The sequence below is a fragment of the Rattus rattus genome, chromosome 7 (genome assembly GCF_011064425.1).
Source record: "Rattus rattus isolate New Zealand chromosome 7, Rrattus_CSIRO_v1, whole genome shotgun sequence".
Classification (NCBI taxonomy): Eukaryota; Metazoa; Chordata; class Mammalia; order Rodentia; family Muridae; genus Rattus; species Rattus rattus.
In genome coordinates, this window is record NC_046160.1 from 76,753,248 (window position 1) to 76,769,647 (window position 16,400).

A 16,400-nucleotide genomic window follows, 5' to 3' on the forward strand; every position below is an offset into this window, starting at 1 on the left:
CCAGCTCTAGTACTTGAATGGGTTTTTATAAATATAAAGGTTGTGTGTCTTTTATCTGGGAACCAAATGATCCAAGACAGTGTAGAAACCCCCAATTAATACTAATAATTGCCAAAAGGAACAGGAGCAATTTTGGCTTAGAGTTAGTGGGCGTGTCCAACCAATGACTGTTCTAACTTGAGACCAAAGCCCCAGGAGTGAGCACATATCCAACACTATCTCGATGGCTAAGAACTGTTAGATGACTCACTCAGTGACCTAGGGTAGAGTGAATGTGTCTCTGACTCTTTTCCCTACATATGGGTTTCTTTTCCTTTTACTGGGTTGCCTTGTTCAGTCTATGAAGGTTAGTGCCTCGTCTTACTGCATCTTATACTATGTACAGTCGATATCCCAAGTAGTCCTGTTGCTCTCTGAAGGCAACGGGAGGGAAAACGGATCTGCAGTAGAGGTTGGGTAATGGAGAAATAGAGGAGTGGAGGGAGAGGAGACTGGGGTCAGCATGAATTATATGAGAGAAAAATAATTTAAAGAAAGAAAAGATCGTCAGAAAAGATTCCACCTGCAATAGATGAGAACAGATAAAGAACCACAACCTGGCAATGTACAGATTGATAAACATTGGAACACACAGTCCTACATGAGGTGTCTTCATAAAACCTCTTCCATCAGGCACCAGGGAACTCTGCAGATGAGGAGGAGGAGCAATTACAAAAGCCAGTAGGGAGGGAGGGCACCAAGGGAATGAGGCCTTCCAGACCTACACAAGAGAACTGATACAAATGGAAAATCACAGAGATTGTGACAAGGTGCACAGAGATTACTCAGGTCTAAGACAGACGGGGGATGCAAAACTGGAAGGGGAACTAACACAAGCCTCGTTCCTAGACCAAAAGCAATAACCAAATTGACAATTCAACCACTTATAAAGGAAAAATTAATTTATTTCAGTGGAGTCTCATAGGTTCTACAAACCACAGGTAAATGCTGTCCTCAAAACAAAAGAGCAATTCAAATCAAACTCAATATTATTTTAGGAGATTTTTTCTTTTTCTTGGAAGTTTTTTTTTTATAATATAAATTGATCTTTTCCTTATATATTGTGATTTTGATTTTTTGTTTTAGTGGATTCTCTCTCTCTCTCTCTCTCTCTCTCTCTCTCTCTCTCTTTCCTTCTCTCCCTCTTCCTCTCCCTCTCTCTCTCTCTCCTCTCTCCCTCTCTCTCTCCCTCTCTCTCCCTCTCCCTCTCTCTCTCTCTCTCTCTCTCTCTCTCTCTCTCTCTCTCTCACACACACACACACACATACAGACCCACTATATATTAGTATATATGGTGTATTAGAATATTTTCCTTATATTTAAATTTTCATAGACTGGGTTCCAAATATATTAAAATCTTCAATTACAATAAAACTCAGATTATTCATTGTCACATATTGTTGTAATTATCCTCTTTCCTACTTACTTATCTCTGATATCTTGCTGTTCTTAGTTATAAATTAAAAGTTACTATAGGTACGTATGCAGAAGACAATGGCAGTGAATATAAGATTCTGGATTATTCAGAATTTTAAATACTTTCTAAGGATTTGGATTACAGCCTGCTTGAAAAGATGTATTAATACAAGAGCTTGTATAAAGTTATCATATCTAATAAAAACTAAAGGTGGGAAATAAAATCATAGTCTATCATTTAAAAGTTAGGAAGACACCAAGGCTTTGAAGCTTATGAAAGCCTGGTATAGAGTGTGGTTTAAGAAAGGCCCATGCAAAGCCAGTTTATTATGCATGCTCTACATTCAGTTTAGTGTTTCCTAACTCATTAACTATATGGCTGTGCTTATAGAAATAATAGACACTATTAACTTCTAATAAGCATGAACATTTACAGTTTGCAATAACAGAATTAAATTATGAGAAATATTTCAGTTGAAATAAACTGAACATTCTGTATTTCTATGTTTAATTACTAGTAGAGTCATTTCATGTCCATGCATTATTCAGAGATCATCTTATCTTCATTTTCTACATATTCATTTAATGGTGGGTACCCTTTAAATATTTGTATAAATTATGATGCACTGTGGTTCTGTTTCCTGTAGACTGAATTCCAGGGAGGTACTTTACTCACATTATTTAAAATATGTGAGATAAAAGGAGAGAGTCATTCTTCAAGGGTCAGCAGTTCTATCCAACTTCCATTTGATTTATTTTGGATGAGAGAAAATTCTCCATTAGCATGCAACTTTAGTGACTCAATGTGCTAGAGGATGGAATGATGTTCATTTGTGCTTCATGATTGCTTTTACTTACTTCACTGAGGCAGTCTCAATTGTAACCTGACATACTTCTATACAAACAACTCCTTCTCACCAGCACCCAATATTTTGGCAAAGAATGTGCAAAATGAATTCAACGTTGGATTTGGTCTCTGTTTTTTCTTTTCTTTTATATTACATCAATGAATTTATATTTCTAACAATTTTTTCTTCTTATTTCCATATAATGTACACATTTGGAAGCAGGCCATTTGTCATGTTTTTCTCATCATTAAAGATAAATAGCAGGTAGATCTGGCATGTGTAGGTATGGGAACAGTAAAGTTCAGAAGGAAGAAGGGAGAGAGCACTGGGAAGGACAAGTGGAATCGGGGAAACAGTGTGAGGATGATGTGGAAACATAGGGCAATGCAAAACCCTGGGATACACAAAGGTTACTCTAGGGAAGAATCCCAGTCATGGCAGCAACAGAGCTTTAACTGCCCATCTTCAGTAACCAACCAAGGCTTCCAGTGATGGGAATAGGACATGATTTCAACCTCAAAACCTTTGACCTACAATTTCTCCTGCCTGCAAGATGTGCTGGGATAAAGGTGGCACAGAACTTGTAGTAGTGGCCAACAAATTATTAGTCCAACTTGAGGCCAATGCCATAAGAGAGATTTCAAGTGCAATACTTCCTGTATGGTCCCAAACCAGAGAATGGATAGTCCAGATACCTAAGATAGGAATTAAACATGCATGAGCAACAATAAGAATTCAATGAAATGATTTCTAATAGTACCATGCTATATATAGACGGGAGCCTAGCATGATTATCAAAGAGGCTTCACCCAACAGAAAACAGGAGTAGATGCAGAGACCCACAGCCAAACATTAGGCACAGCTTGGGGAATCCTGAAGAATGCAGGAAGGGCTATAGGAGCCAGAGAAGTCGAGGATACCACAAAAACATGGCCAGAAGAATCAACTTAGCAACACTAATGTGGCTCACAGAAACAAAAGCAATAACTGGGGAGACTATGTGCCTGAGCTTGGCCCTCTGCGAATATGGTCTGAGTATGTAGCATGGCATTCTTACGGGGATCGTAACAAAGGGAAGTGGTGGGGTGGTATCTGTCTCTGACTCCGTTGCTTGCTTTTGGGACCCCTTTCCTCCTCCTGGTTTGCCTTGACCAACCTTGACAGAAGAATATGCTTTGCAATATTCAGTTATCTTCAGGAGGACTTCTCTCTGATGAGAAGAGGATATGTGGGGAAGGGGATGGAAATAGGGGCAGTAGAGACAACAATACATGGAGGAAAAACAAACTGAAGCTTGGTTGTAATATATGAGAGAAGAATTTTCTAAAAGGAAAAAAGAAAAATATAAATTGCCTGCATTCTTTGTGAATGATCATTTCCTTTAGGATTGCACAACATTTTTCTTGAAAGTATTATTACAAAGGTGGTGAGAATCTATGATATGGAACAAACTAATTTGAGCGTCACAGGTGAAGGTGCCATGGGTTGATACTCAGATAGTTTATGGGATGTCTCAGCATGAACTTTAGTGCTTAAAAAGAAAAAAAAAAGGAAAACAAACTTTTTGGTTGTCAGTTTCTCACTCTTCATCAATGAAACCTGCCTTTTTAACAAATGACAATTACAGCATAAAAACAACTGTTTGAGGGAACTGCAAGGAACAGTATAACAAAGGTGGCTGGAAGAATTCAAGAGCCAATTTACTGTGGCACTATGTGCCTACTAATAATGACAATAGTTACACACATAGTCTCACCAATCTGACTGACTAAACATGAGGTAAACAAGTTTGACCAAAAATAGATACTTAAGTGGGTGGCATAAAGACCATGGGTCCACAACTCTATACAAAGTAACTAAAGAATGCTGGAAGCAGAATAATAGTCTTTGGCAGGGAAAAGCACACCAATTGATTGTCCAATACCAAATGGGTAAGTCCTGAAAACATATATACAAGTAACAATACAGAGTCTGAGCATGTTATATTTCTTTATTTATAAATACATATGTACGTACATAGATACATGTACATAAGAAATATAGATGAAAGAAGAAGCCATGTATTTGAAAGAGAATGAGGAACCACATGTGGAAGAGTTTAGAGAGAGGGTAGCATAGGAGAAACGATGTAATTATGGTAGTATTAAAAAACCAAAGAAATTCAATGTATCATTAAAGAAATAGAAGAAGAAAAGCTGTTGAACTACAAATTATTACAATACTATTGGTCATTATAGCCCTAAACTTTTACGTCTCATGCTACTTCCCATGCTACACAGGGAATGACAAAAGCACATGATAAAGACTTCAAACCAGTGGAACTCTCAGTTTCCTAAACCCTTTAGCTTTTAGCAAAAGTTACTTATAACCCTAAAAATTTACAGGTCTTTCAGAGAAGTTTGCACTATTCAGGATACTTTTTGTTGATAAACATGCCTCAAAAGAGACTTAATAATTATCAATTCATTTTTTAATATTTCACTTATTTTTTTCATTTTTATTGGTTATTTTATTAATTTACATTTCAAAAGTCATCCCCCTTTGCAGTTTCCCCTCCACAGGCCCCTATCCCCTCCCCCTCTCACTGCCTCTATTAGGGTGCTCCCCCACCTGCCAATCAGCTCCTGCCTCAGTGTCTTGGCATTCCCCTAACCTGGGTCATCAAGCTTGCACACGACCAAGAGACTCAACTCCCAGTGATGCCAGTTAAGGCAGTCCTCTGCAACATATCCAGCTGGAGCCACGCCCCCCATCTTTGTACTCTTTGGATGGTGGTTTAGTCCCTGGGAGTTTTGGGGATTTGGTTGGTTGATACTGTTGTTCTTCCTATGGGGTTGAAAGCCCCTTCAGTTCCTACAGTCCTTCCCTAACTTCTCCATTGTGGTTCCCTTTCTTAATCTGACGGCTTGATGTATACATCCACATCTGTATTGGTCCAGCTTTGGCAGAGCCTCTCAGCAGACACCTATACCTAGCTCCGGTCAATATAGTCATCTGGTTATCTCTAGTCTTACCTTCCCTTGCTGTCTCTGATTGATTGGAGCCTGTCCCAGGTTGATCTTCATTGTGTTGTTTTAACTCCTTTGAATCCAGCTGTCTCTGTGATCCTGTGATTCTGGGATCCTGTGACCCTGAAATGCTGGGTGTATCAGGGCTCCTGAAAGTTTAAGTTTCTTTGGGTGTTGCAGGAGTCGGTGGGGAGCCAGAACCATGTGTCTGTTCTGGGCACAGGTGCAAGCTGGAAGGAATCCGTGCCTCTGGCTGGGCATGGTTCCTGTTTCTTTGGTTCCTGTGGGGTTCCCAGTTATGCCTGGAGTTGGGAAAGATGTTGTGGCCTCAACTGGGATCTTGAATATATCAGAGCTCCAGTGATCCTGGGTGTGTTAGAGCACCTGGGAGTCAAGCACGCTCTGGGTGTTGCGGGAGTGGGTGTGCAGCCAGCGCCCCAGGTCTGGTCCAGGCACTGGTTCAAACTGAAAGGCTTCACATTCTAATGAACACTACTCTATCCCTCATAAATCACATTATTTTATCATGACCTAGCATCATAATAACACTCTTAGTTTTATTATTAGTGTTTCTTAATTTGCATAGGTTTATATGATGTGGGCATGGGATTTAAGTAAGCCATGGCACGCTATGTATGACACAGGAAGCTTTTGGAAACTAGTTCTCGGTTTTTACCAAGTAAGATCTGTGGGAAAATATCAGAACTGCACGGCTAGTGGCTGGCAGGCATAGTACAGGGAAAGCACAACACTCTAGTTCTACATAGAAATTTCATGGAACACAATTTAGATCTATATAGTTGTAATAAGATCATTGCTGAGCATGCGGTGAGGTAAGTCTTTCAAGAATTGAAATAAGGGCTGGCTCAGCGGTTAAGAGTACTGACCGCTCTTTCAGGGGTCTTGAGTTCAAATCCCAGCAACCACATGGTGGCTCAACAACCATCTGTAATGAGATCAGATGTCCTCTTCTGGTATATCTGAAGACAATTGCAGTGTACTTATATATAAAAAATAAATAAAACTTTTAAAAAAGAATTGAAATGAAGATGGATGCAACAAGTTCAGGAATATTGAAAATTTTGAATTTACACTATATTAACAAGGAATAATAACTTTTATGGGTTAGAAAAATATCTAATATCAATGACTAGAAATCTTTTGAAGGGCTGAAAAAGAGTCTAAGAGAAATAAATGATATTTTCAATAATACTGCCAATGTTTGGGGTGCTACAATGAAGGAAAATTCAAGAAATTTTGGAAAGATAGTTTTAATATAGATTTGTCATCTACTAATTTGTTTATAAAAATTAAACATGAATAGTGTTTTAGAATATTCTACAAAGAAGATAATGTTATATATTTAAATCACATTATGTGGAAAGAATATTATCATTAAGTCCATGTTCAGAAGTTACAAAGAAATGTCTAAATAAGGCTAGCACATAATTATACACACATATTCTAATAATTTTACACATTATGTGATTCTGGAATATATGCAAATATCTATATAAAAATAGATATATTTATAAAAATGCAATGTATTTGTATCATTAAGTCGCAGGAACAGATAGCATTGTAAGGCAATAATGTAGGTTTTCAAGTTTCCTATATATTATTTTCTTGAATTCTGAATTTTAACAGGGGTATGCTTTCTCTCTCAACTCTCTCTCCCTCCCTCCCCCCCGTGTTGTGTGTGTGTGTGTGTGTGTGTGTGTGTGTGTGTGTGTGTGTGTGTGTGAAAATCAGAGAACAATCACATGTGTTGGGCTTCTGGTTCTCTTTTGTTTGTTTGTTTGAGACACAGCCTCATTGGATTAGGATTCACCAGTCAGGTAGACTACTGAGAGCTGGAATGAGGGATCCACCTTCTTCTTTCTATGCAAGTTAGGATTTTATTCTAGACTTTTTCACATGGATTCAACATCTCTGTGGTCTAGGTGCAAGTACTTTATCCATTGAATTATCTCAGGACTCACTAATTGTCTGTCTGGTGTAACCTTCTTATTTATGTATATTCATTTCTCTCTTTAAAAAAAGAATGATTTCCACATTCATTATACCCTTTAGGTGGTAAAGCCATATTTTATATTCAATATAAAAAGGTTTTACATATATATATTCAATATAAATATACAATATATATATATATATTCAATATAAATATTCAATATATATATATTCAATATAAATATTCAATATATATATATTCAATATAAATTCAATCAGGCCTCATGATTGAAATAAAAATATTTCAATCTATCATTTTTCTTTGTCTAATTTACCTTTATCAAATAAGTGTATGTGAATAAGGGAGTGAATATTAAATAAAACCTACATGCCTTTTGATATCAAATTGTATTTTTTTGCTTGTCTATTTTATTTTATATTAATCACAATATCATAACTATATATACACAAACTTGTTTATTCAAAAAGTTGGGAACAGAATTCAGTACATGCATTTCACATTTTTTTCAATAAATTTTGTCTAAGAAAATTCCATTATACCCTCAGACCTATACTTTGTTCATAACTATCGAAATGAACAAAGTAACATATGCCTTAATTATCATAACTGAAAGAGATCTATTAATTTTCCTAACATATGAAATAGACTAATTGAATTGATACATATAAAACAATTTGCACAGTGACTGGTAGAACGTAGTGGTTATATAAATTTGATAAAATACTCTTTATTTATGTTTTCTGTATTGACTTTAGGCTTATAAATCTTTGTGCTTGAATAGCTGTTAAATAATGAAAACTATTTTCATTATTAATGTCTTACTTAAAAACATGGAAACTTATGAAACTCCCAAGACTTAATACTTTTTTAAAAATAAACCAATGAAATACAAATACTGTCATAATTTTAGCTATGATTATAAGCTTGCATTTTTCCTATGAAATTCTCTAAAAACAACCCCACTAATGTTGGCAAAACAGATAAAGTAGCAATAATCAACCTGATTTATGTTCTGGCAGAACTGTGACCTATTTAGAAACAACAGAAATTACTTCCATTTATTATTTAAAAGAAGGATTTATATTCAATTGTTTTACACAGAGATGTTATCATGTACAAAGTTCTTTTAGTGTCCTAGATTTACACAAATATATGGAAGGAAGCATGCCCACAATATAATACTAACCTGTCTCAAATAATAAAGACAAAATGCATAAACAAACAAAATATAGAGATAAATGTAACTTGATAACTAGAAAATTCAGATAGCATATTGAGGTTGACAGAAACATAACAAGCAATTTTAAAGGTCTTGGCCAGTACTCAGGAATGTTTCCAAGAAGAAGTCTCTTTGATTGGATGGTACATAAAAAATTGAATAGTTAAAATATCTATATGCTGATAAATATTTTAATAATTATGTTCTATCCAGAAAGAAAAACTGATTTTTATTTTTTACATTAAAAATTGTTTTATTTATTTACATTTCAATTGTTGACTCCACACCCCTCCCCCAGTACCACTTCTCATAGTTTCTCATCCTATCCCTCTTCCCTCTTGCCTCCTAGAGGATATTCCCCATTAGATCTCCTCCTTCTCTGGGACCTCAAGTCTCTCTAGGATTCAGCACATTTTCTCCCACTGAGGCCAGACCTGTTAGAACTCCACCACATATGTGCCAGGTATGCTCCTCATTGGTGGCTCAGTCTCTGGGAACTCCCTGACGTTTGGGTTAGTTGGGACTGCTGGTCTTCCTATGAGAAGAGTAGCTTCTCCCTTTCAGTTTCTTCAATCCTTCCCCTAATTCAACCATAGAAATTGCTGACTTCAGTCCAATGGTTGGGTATAAGTATCTGCTTAGAGGACAACCATGCCAGGCTCCAGTCTATAACCACACATAGCATAGTTGTGTCAGGGCTTGGTGCCCTCCCCCACTCATAAGATGGATCCCAAGTTGGGCCAGTCATTGGACCACCTTTCTTTTAGTCTCCTTTCCATTTTTGTCCCTAGAGTTCTTTTAGATAGGAACAATTGTAGGGTAGTAATCCTGTACCTCTACTTGAGGGCCTGCCTATCTACTTTGTATTCTTTGACTTCCCTTTTCCCAATGTTGGGTATTTTGGCTAAGGTTACCCCCAATGAGTCCTGAAGATGTCTCACCTCCTGTGTCTCTTTTCTATAGAGTTTCCCCACCTCCCACTCCTGTATGTAGGTTATTTACATTCATTCTATTGTCCCTCTGGGCTTCTGTCCTGTCCTTCCTCAATATCTGATCCTGTTCCCCTTTTTTTCTCTTCCCCTTCCCTTTCTCACCTAGGTCCTTCCCTCCCTATTCCTCCTGTGATTATTTCCTTCCCCCTTCTAAGAGGACATTTCTGCTTGTTATACCTAGTATGGTCTATCCATTGTATCCTAGGTATACTATACTTTTTGGTTAATATCCACTAATAACTGAGTATTACATATAATGTATATCCTTTTGGGTCTGAACATTCAGAATATTTGCAAACTTCATGATGCCCCTGGTTTTAATAGCTAAGTAATATTCCATTGTTTAAATGAACAATATTTTCTGTATCCATTCTTTGGTTGATGGACATCTGAGGTGTTTCCTTCTTCTGACTATTACAAATAAGACTGCTATGAACATGGGGCAGCATGTGTCCTTTTTAATGGTATGATGAGGTCTCTTTTGGATATATGTCCAAGAGTGGTATAGCTGGGTCTTCAGGTAGAAATATTTCCACTATTCTGAGGAACTGCCAGATTGATTTCCAGAGTGGTTGTACCAGTTTGCAATCCCACCAGCAGTGGAAGAGTGTTTCTCTTTTTCCATATCCTAGTCAGCATGTGAAGTAACTTGAGTTTTTGATCTTAGCCAATCTGACTGGTATGAGATAGACTCTCTGAGTCATTTTGATTTGCATTTCTTTGATGACTAAGAACTTTGAGCATTTCTATAATTGCTTCTTAGGAATTTGAGATTCGTTTGTTGTGAAATCTCTGTTGATCTCTGTTCCCCATTTTTAAATCGGGATATTTGAGTTTTAAGCCAAATTATTTAATCAATTTATAACCCAACATCAGTCCTCCTAGGCCCAGTCTTCCCCTCTCAGCTCTTCCCTTTCTCCTCTGTGAATGGGAAGCTCTCCCTGGGTATCGCCTACTATACACAGGGCACATCAGTCACTGCTGGAACAGGTGCAGACACTCCTACTGAGGTCAATCAAGGTTTCTCTGTTAGGAGAACTTGATCTACATGGAGGTAACAATTTCAGAGATAGACCCTGCTCCAGTTATGGGGGTGTGTGTTATACATGAAGAACAACCTGCACATCTACATATGTGCAGGGATGAGGGGGCTAGGTTCACTCCATGCTAGCTCTTTGGTTGGCAGCTCAGTCTCTGGGATCTCCCAAGGCCCCTGGTTAGTTGAACCTGGTCGTCGTCCTGTGGAGTCCCTATCCTCTTCTTGTCCCCCTACTCTTCCCTCCCACTCTTCCACAAAACAGCCCTAGTTCCATCTAATGTTGGCTCTGGATCTGTTTTGGTCAGCTGTCGGATGGAGCCTCTCAGAAGACAGTTATGCTAGGCTCCTGTCTGTAAGCAGAACAGAGTATCATCAGCAATATCAAAAATAGTTTCTTTTAACTCAGATTCAGAGGGTCCAGTCCAAGGTTAGGTAAATTGATCTTCAGATGCATGTGGTGAGTAGAACTTTTACCCTCTGACCAGAAATGAAAAGAAGAAGAAGGAGTTTTAGATTTCTGGCAACTTCTGCCAAAAAGCTAAGCTTCCCACTATACCACAAGTCCTCAGAGTTTCACCACATATAAATAGGATATATGTAGGTGCCAAAATAATACAGTTGGGTGATGTTCCATTGCCAAATAACAGCAAGTGAAAACTGATGTTAGACTTAGTGATAGTGACCATACACGTGATCTTTGTTGAGGCATCTGGAAGAAGCTGGTATCATTGAGAACTTTGAGAGGTAGAACATTATTAATATTTCAGCTTTGCATATATACTAAATACATAGAGACAAGTAGTTCCTTCAATGTAATACAGTTCTGTTTTGTTCTCAGAATCAACCATAAATTACATAGTTCATAAATATTTTTCATCATTTGACTGAATCATATATGCCAGTGACAATCTTAGACAAATATCAATATGCTTTTTGTAATTCATATATTTATCTTGGAAGATTTTTGAAGTTCTTTTGTTACTATTAGATGACAGTAGTATGAGTTGAAATGAATTCTAAGAGTCAGTTTCATCTTGAGTATTATCTGCTGGGACATTGACTATTACTGGTAAACAGTACACATAAGCAGCTGTTAACCAAGGTCAGACAGAAGAATTTTGGCATATAATTTAAGGTTGATAATTAAACTTCTATCCACTTGAGACATAGTGATAAGTAGGATGATATTTTTTGTTTTATAATTTTTATTTAATTCTAAATCTTATTACTTTTTCATAAATTATTATGGAAAACAAGCAACAATTGATGCTATTAATTTTTTTTATGAGAATTTCATGCCTGAGTAAATATTCACTATTTCTAACTACCTCCCCTAAAAAATGCCTTCTTTGCCACTCTTTCCTTTTGAATTCATGAATCCTTCTTCTATAATGACTTTCATTGTCATTATATATATATATATATATATATATGTGTGTGTGTGCAGACTTTGCTATTTGTTTCTAGAGATTTAACAGGAAGATTCCAATTTGCTCTTTCGAATTTGGTAATATAGTTTTGAATTTCAGAACTAAACCCCACATAGTATGATAAGGTTTGTATTAGGTAAAAAAAAATTGGTACCTCTATCATTTTAGGTGTTTTCTAAGTCCTAATACTAGACAAAAGTATGGCTTCTGTAAAATGTAACTCAAAAATGAGGATGTAATAAAGCATGTATCTGCATATAAGAGTCTTAAAAGAATATTAATAATGTTGTACAATGAATATTTTCTAGTGGCAAACTTTTAAAATAGAAATAAATTACTACATTTTGTGGGCAAGCATGATAAAGGGGAATGTGCCTGGAGCAAGAATGAGGTTGTGAAGTCTCAAAACCCCAAAAATCTCAACTTGAGACAGGCAGGAGTAAGGATCACTCCCTCTCTGTTCTGGGCCCCCATGTCCCAGGTCACACAGCCCTATGAGCTCCCTCCTCTCCACTCAGCCAGTTATTTTGGTAGTCATGTAGCCTCATGGCCAAATTACAAGTTTAAGCACCTGGAAAATTAAATATTATCTAGAAGGGCTGTTTCACTTTTCCACTGCAGTTCAGATCAGAAAACCATCTCAGAAAAGTCTTACATCCTTACCACACACACAGAAGTCAGCCTTCTCTATAATAGTATTGGATTTTAATACCTATAGAAAATTAAATTGAGTAATTTCTCCACTGCTGTGACATAACAAGTGATTAATGTTTATTTTTAATTTAATCAGATTTAATATGTCAAAAGGTTGTAGTATCTACATATTAAACCCATGTAGATGTTTTTTTATTATTTTGGAATGTAAAGAAATCACCAAAAGTAGATACAGTGACCACAATATCACAAGTTACAGAGAAACGGAAATGTGATTAGAGAAACTGAATAAAAATAAAGGAATAAAACACATTTAATGTCCTCATTACTTTTACATCATCAAACTAATAACTTTTGTGATCAAATATTTACATTCCATTCATCTAAAGGATACCAGGCTTCAATGGCTTCCCACTCCTTCTTTAAAGGGAACAAGAATACCCTTGGCAGGAAGAAGGCCAGAGACTGAAGGAACACCCATTCAGAGCCTGCCCCAGGCTTATACAGCCATCCAATTAGACAAGATGGATTTAGGATGTAATCGATCCTGAGAGACAACCAGAATAAGAATGCCAGCAGCAAACTACTGAACTGAGAGCGGGCCCCGATTGAAGGAATCAGAGAATGAACTGGAAAGGCTTAAATTATGTACAACAATGCCAAACAACCAGAGCTTCAGGGACTAAGCCACTACCTAAAAGACTATACATGGACTGACCTGGACTCTGACCCAAGGTAGCAATGAATATCCTTTAAAGAGCACCCAGTGGAAGGGAAGCCCTGGGTCCTGCTAAGACTGAACCCCCAGTGAACTGAAATGAATTAGAACACCCACATAAGGAAGGGGGAGGGGAAGGGGATGTTTGCCGGAAACAGGGAAAACGAAATGTACATAAGAAATACTCAAGTTAATAAAAAAAAAAATGGATGATTAAATTAAACCAATAAACATACTTCATAATTTTAAATTATGAGATGTAGGTGGTGATGTTTGGTAAAATGAATATTTTTCTTTCAAAGAAATAAATAATTAGAAGAGGGAAGGGGAAAACAGGAACTGTGGATCTGGGGGAGGGGGGCTGGCAAGATTTGAGGGACGGGAATTGCAGCCAGTATGAACTGTATGATAGAATAAATAAAAAGAAATATAGATCATTTGTACTGTAATTTGTAAATTAATTCTCATTAATCAATTATAAAGCTAATTTTAAAAAAACATCTGGCAATGCTGGCAAATAGGTTAAAATATTCAGGTCTCTTCCCTTGTTTTTAACTGTTAGACTAATTCTGGGGATTATTCTATTGTATACAAAAAGATTCTACACTTCTTCTATTTGACTTCCTCCACTGGGATACACTTCCTAGATCATTTTCACTTCTTTGAAACAAGGTTGAAGTTTATGGATGTTTCCCAGAAAATATTTAACACCAAAGTTATGCTCTAGCTGTTCTATGTACAAAAGCAAGTTAAGTTAGTATCTGTGCTCTTTTTCTTTTGCCACAGTATTTTAAAGAAAAAAATAAATTCTATATTACTCTTAAAAGGTTCATGTATCTTTATATAATATTTTGGGAGAAGGATTACTTGGTTACAATAATTACGATCGGGTACTGATCAAAATGACTAATTTTTATCAGTACACATTATTTTGTAAAGCAAACCACGATACATCTAAACCATAGATATACACAAACTGAAAGTTGGGTAAAAATATATGAACCTTAAATATATTCACTAATCTAAATATTCATTACTTTAATCATTTAACACATACAAATACATGTTTACACCATCTTTCAGGAACTCTATGGTTGTAAGGAAAATAGCAAGATATCTAAGATTGAAAATCAAGATATAAAACTAAAATTTAACCATTATTAATATATCATAAAAATTTAATATATTTGCTAACATAATGAACTTAATGATGTGCAATATAAGCCACTAACTGCCCCTTGTAGCTCTAAAATGATTTCATGTTGTTGAATGAAAAAACATTCACTTTGAATAATCTAATGCAGAACTTAAAAAGTTCAAATATAATATTAGCTCTTACTTTTTTCATGTCAACTTATTTTAATTTGAATAATTACCCTGTTTTCATACATATATACTTACACACAATCACTGTGGTTTCTTTTTGTAATTTATTGGGAATATTTAATGAATAAAATAATTCATTCACAAAGAAGAGGAATACTAACCATTTACTACTTCATAAGGATATGAAAATTATAAGTCAGAATTAAGAAAGCATCTTTCTAAAATGTTGCTGGGAAAGTGTATGTCCACATACAGAAAAATTAAATTATACCTACATCTACATTTCACAAAAACCAAATGAAAAAGAATCAAAACGTTAATTGTCAAATCGAAACATTGAAACTGCTAGAAGAAAATATGGGCAAGAGCTTAATGGTATAGGTGTTGGAAAGAACGTTCTGAATTGGACTCCATTTGGCCCAAATTATTGCTAACAATGTTAAGTGAATTTTATAAAATTAAAGAGCTTTGGCACTTCTTACCTGAAGAGGAAGCCCACAAAATGGAAAAGTTTGCCATCCATATAGCTGATGGAGGAATTATTTCCTGAAAATATTGGGAAATTAGAAGACAAAGTGTCAAAACAACCAAAAAAAACAAAACAAAACAAAACAAAACAAAAAACAAACAAAACCTCGCCCTTCCAAAAAATGTTTCTTTCACATACAGAGAAAGTTTTCAAAAACAAACAAATAACAAAATGATTAAGAAATATCTAGAAAATGTTTGTCACTTGCTGCTAATTTCTATGGAATTGCAAAAGTCTAAAAAGATAACAAAACTTTGAAATTTTACCTACTGTAGTCAGCATGTCAGAGATTGACAAAACAATGGATACAGACACTGGAAGATGTGTGCAGAACTGGGAAATGTTCTTTACCATTGCTGAGAGATCAAAATTATCCAGCCACCTTGGACATCATTTTGGAGAATTCTCAAAACTCTACAAAATAACTCTACCATAAGATCCAGCTATGTAAATCCTTGGCGTATGTACCCAGGAGTGTGCATCTTACTCCACAGAGGTTTGCTCAGCCATGTTAACTGAGGCTTTATTTGCAATAATAGGTAGTAAATGGAAACAGCATCAATGTTCTCTAACAGATGAATGGATAATGAAAATATGGTACAATGTGCTCTATGGCATAGTATTCAGCTGTAAAGAAAAGTGAAATCATGGATCATCCATATAATAGATGGGTCTGGAAAAGATGATGTTAAATGTACAAGCTCCAATGCAGAGAGCCAAACATGACATGACATGCTACTTCTCATCCAAGAATCCAAATTATCAGATGCGAATGTGTATCCTGGAGTAACTGCAGAAACTAGGAAAGTAAAGGGGAACTACTTCAGGGTTTGGTTGGGGCAGTTAAACAAAATCTCTTACCATACCAAAGTTTATAGTTATGTCTTAGAGAACTCCTGATAAATTTTAGTGATTATTACTGCACCTTAGGATCTCATACATACATATAAATATTGCTTTATCACTCACAAACCATGTAATCTTCTTAAAGTTAATTAAAATCGTTATCCCATACAAAAATGTGGATATAATGGTGTATGAGAATAGCATTGCTATAAAGATTAATTTAATTCCTTTAAAATGATTAACATGGAAAATATATTTTATATAGTAATAATCATTGTTAACCACAAGTACTTGCCATTGAGTTTAATTAAAATGTAGATTATCACATTATCTAAAGGTAGTGCAGGTGTATTTTCATTTA